Consider the following 4,933-nt stretch of genomic DNA (forward strand, 5'->3'; position numbering starts at 1 on the left):
TAACTATGTAAAAAAACAAAAGAGGGAGAGAAAAGAAAAACAAGGCGTGCAAAGGTTGGTTGATCTTGATATTAAGTAGGTAACTCATAAATGCTGCTTGCTGTGATTTTTATTATTTCAACACGATTATCAGATATATTTATGATGTTTATATAATTGATCCTTTTTTCTTTCTCTTTGAACGTCAAAGCAATGTAAGTGATGAAGAACAGAGAAGAACTTCCTGTTCCAAAAAGAAAAAAAAGAAGAGTTTCTTATCTCTCAGGGTCTTTCACAGCAGACAGGCACAGGCTCAGGCCTCAAGGTCTGTGTACAAGGCTTCCAAGCAGCAATTCCATCAACAGAAAGGCTTGCTGCTTGTAATCAAGGACACCAAATCTATTAGCTTTTACAATGTGCGCCTGAGGTGACTGTCCTGTATTAAGAGTTGATATATTTCTGAATGAGCCACATCCTCTGTGCACATAAGCTGCATTTCAGAAGAATTCCACACTTCATATTTAATTTTAGAGTCCAGAGTGTTAACATTGCACATATGGATTGTTCAAAATTGTTTATTAAAATAAAACTATAGAATTATCAGGATAGTAAAAAATGATGGAAAAAGACCAATAAAGTACTTTTAGTGAATCTGTCAAGCTTGATGAACAGATCTGAGTTTGTGTAAATGAGGAAGGTTTCTCATTTTGTAACTTGTGGTATTGTTCTTTCTCAGTTACCACTTGAAAATGAGTAAAAACACACTCTTATTGAAATAATTAAATTAATATTGTATTGTAGGTCTAAATCACTTGAAATAAAACAAACTAAATCTGAAAACGTTGGTGAAGAAATATTTATATATTGGACTAATTTAATTTAGAAACTGTTGATGTAGTAGATTCCTAATGTCACAGGAAAAGATAGATTCTGTCCAGTTTGTAACTGAATTGGTGCCTTTCTTTGCCATGTGTAAAAGCGTAAAGGCACAGTGAATCTGGGTATATTTGCCATGACACCAGGAGATTACAATGGCTCTTGATAGCCAAAGAGTATACCAAGGGTTCCCTTGGAAAGAACAGCTAAAGCTGATGTCATATTACATGACTTCTAGTCAGAGTGGATGTCAAAATTAATGACTGTAGTTGCTGATCATATCCCCCAAGGATGTCATATTGCATGACTAGGCATTGCAGGGGATGACACATTTCAGCCCTGACACAAATCTTTTCTAGTGATTTTCAGTCTCAGACTTCATTAACATCATGTACTGTGATGTGCCCAACGACTCGTTCCTACCTTTCTGCGACGTTCCCCAACAAAATTAAACAGGTTTGATTTTCTCTTAACTTGTAGAGGCAGTCTTTGTGTGTACAAGAGTTGAGAACCAAGAAGTGCTCATCCAGAAGCACAATGCGTACAATGCAGTTATGAATAACACATATGCGTTTTGGACCTTGCAAACAGAATAGAGGCTTGCGTGTCTGATGACCACAGCAGAAAAAAAAAAGAGAGAGGGCAAGGTCAGCAATTTTAGTCATCATGTTTGACACCCCCACCAACTAGCGGTTGTGTAAGGTGCCACTGGTTTTAGAAAATGACAACTTTTCCACAATTCACTCGAGTTCTATATGCGCAAAGCATAGAATTATTCAACTAAAAATTATATATCGAGCTCATCTGTCTCGCTTAAAACTGTCCAAAATGTTTCCAGGCCAGGATCCAACCTGCGAGCGCTGCAACCAAGCTCCTGCCTCACTGGGTCACATATTCTGGGCCTGCACCAAACTAACATCATTTTGGACAAAAGTTTTTAAGTGCCTCTCAGACAGCCTTAGTATCACAATCCCTCCTAACCCACTAACAGCTGTGTTTGGTGTCCTTCCAGATGGACTGGAATTGGAGAAGGACAAGCAAACGGTGATTGCATTCACTACACTCTTGGCACGCAGACTTATTTTGTTAAATTGGAAGAATCCTAATTCTCCTCTTATAAGTCAGTGGGAAACCGATGTTTTATATTATTTGAAATTGGAAAAAATCTAATTTTCAGTTAGAGGATCTGTACAAAATTTTTTCAAAACATGGCAGGATTTAATCAATATTATTTTAGAATAAGAGAAATAACTATTATTGCATTTAACTCCCTTCTCCATCTCTTATTTATATAGATATTTACTTCTCCCCTTCTTTTGTCTAATGTTGCCTTATTAAAAAGCTTAAAGAAATTTTCCTTTAGCTAAGCTCTCTTTCTCAGGGGTGGGGTTTGATTTGTTTTCAAATTTGTTGGGTTATAAATTGATCTGTTTGTATGGAATGATTACAATGAAAATTAATAAAATAAAAATATTAAGAAAATGACAACTTTCCAGGGCAGTTACATATTTCCAAAGTATCACATACTAACCCCTTTTTCTGACAGGCAATAATTTGTTCCCTGATAGAGCTGGTACTGTTGTAAGGCTTACTAGGTATGGCAAGTTCAGCTGCAATCTCTGTTCCTTTCCTTTGTTTTTTTCCGTACTGTTATGGTACATAAAGCACAAGACATCAGACAGACAAGCCTCTTTTCTGTTTATAAGGTCCAAGATGCCCACACTAATTCCTGGTAGCTGCATTATATGCCTTGCACTTCCTGCTGAGCCCTCACCGGTTGTCAGCCCTCACAAGTGCACAAGTCTGCTTCTACAACATAAGACAAATTCAAACTGGTTTATGAGTTTATTCTGGGGACGTCAGACTACATGGCTGCTGGTCAGGGGTGTATGTCACAAATGCCTCTGATTATGTAAATGAAATCTGCAACAGAAAATCACTGGAAAAATTGCGTAGTGTGTCATGATGACTTTGAGACATTATTGTTTAATTGAAAAGACAGACAGGCCAGACTACAATATTCTATCCTACAACTTTGTTGATTATGGCAATATTAGTTTTTTCTTGTTTGTAAAATTAAGGCAATGCACTTGGTAGGGTACTACTATCCTAAAAGTGCTTTATAAAAAGAAGGTGGGTAAATAAATAATTAATGTTAAAAAAAGTCACAACGAATACGTCAGCGTTTTTACACTAATGTTGATGTAATCACCTTAAAGAAGATGGTCAATTAACAATAACATTCATATAAGCACAAAAGTTTTAATCAATAATATTAAAACAATACGTGATTGCACACAGTGACAGTAAAAGAGAAACTTGTTAAGGCACCTGACTGATTTTCAGTTTCTCCAGTGGATTAAATTACTCAAATAGGAATCTCATTCATAGTTAATTCCTTTCAAAATGGGTGCCACCTTTGATGACTTTAAGCTGGAAAAGATGGTTAAGAAAAGGAGCAAACATACACCAAAGAGACACAGCATTAAAACTATCTGACTAATAATGTGTAGGCCCATCTCGAACTACCAAAACAGTTCTAACACATTGAGGTATGGACTCCACAAGAACTCTGAAGCTGCATTAGCAGCAAACCCTTTTACTGTAAGTCCTGTATTTACAAAGTGGTCTCTCCATGGATTGGACTCTTCTTTTTCAGCACATCCCACAGATGCAGTTCTTTGGCATTTGGAATCTGAGTTAACACCTTGAACTCTTTGTCATGTTCTTCAAACCGTTCCTGAGCAAATTTGCAGTGTGGCAAGGCACTTTATCCTGCTGAAAGAGGCCACTTTCATCAGAGAAATATTTTGCCATGAAGCACTGTATATGGTCTACAAAAGGAAACATGATTTATGATACCAGGCTGCTTTTTTCCATTGCTCCATGGTCCAGTTCTCACAGACAATTGCCCATGGTAGGCACTTTTATTGGTGGACAGGGGTCAGCATGGGCAATCTGAGTGGTCTGTGGTTGCGTAGCACCACACGCAGCAAGCTGCAATGCATTGTCTGTTCTGACATCTTTCTCTTATGACTAAGATTACGTTTTTCAGCAATTTGCAGGATTGGACCAGATGTCCAAATCACTCGGAATCCCTACTCTTGATCATCTGGGAACTGCAACTTCAGTTTGGGTTAGCAGGGTCCCATGAAGGTGAAGAGATGGAAAAAAAATGAATTGTTCTTATCTATTGTATTCTAATGCAAATGTCTAAACTTAAGAGAACAAAATACAGTTTAGTGAAGATATCTTTTTGATATCAGACTAATACAGACAGATACTCTGTGTATATAATAAAACAAAAAAAAAATCAGCTAAACATAGACAAATGTGAATAGCATAATTTATGTATTTAATTTTTGTTTAAATTTATTGTCTTGATATTATTAGTTTATTATAGCACATCCACTATTCCTTGACAGTCAATATTGGTTTTCTCAGTACTAATGACTTCTCCTTTAGGAAGATGAGATTATCCCTCCATTATAGCTAGAACTCTGACAAGCTTAGTCATACATTTTGAATAATACCATTTACCAATTTCCATTAACGAGCAGAGAGATGGTGCGGAAAAAGAAAAGAAAAAAAAAGGCCTAAGGAAACAGCTTGTGCTGCACTTGCAGTTCTCTTTAGAAATCTTAATTTGTGTAACTTCCAGTAAGCTCGCTAATGTTAAATCAATTCCGACTACACTAGAGCTAGTGGTATACTAGAGTAGGGGAATGGCATTATGTGTAACAGTTTTGATATCAAGTGTTTAGTAGTACTAGGGTGTTGTACCATGTTAGCCATTATGAATGTAGAGAAAAGCCAAGCAAAATGACACCTTTTATCGTCTAACTAAAAAGATTACAATATGCAAGCTTTCGAGGCAACTCAGGCCCCTTCTTCAGGCAAGATGTAATCAAGAAGGGGCCTGAGTTGCCTCGAAAGCTTGCATATTGTAATCTTTTTAGTTAGCCAATAAAAGGTGTCATTTTTCTTGGCTTTTCTCTGATATCAAGTGTTATAACAGATATTATTTGATGTTACACTACCTAGCTGACACATGTTTAAGGATTATTTATTACAGCCA

Source organism: Erpetoichthys calabaricus, chromosome 2 (genome assembly GCF_900747795.2).
Source record: "Erpetoichthys calabaricus chromosome 2, fErpCal1.3, whole genome shotgun sequence".
In the NCBI taxonomy this organism is placed as follows: Eukaryota; Metazoa; Chordata; class Cladistia; order Polypteriformes; family Polypteridae; genus Erpetoichthys; species Erpetoichthys calabaricus.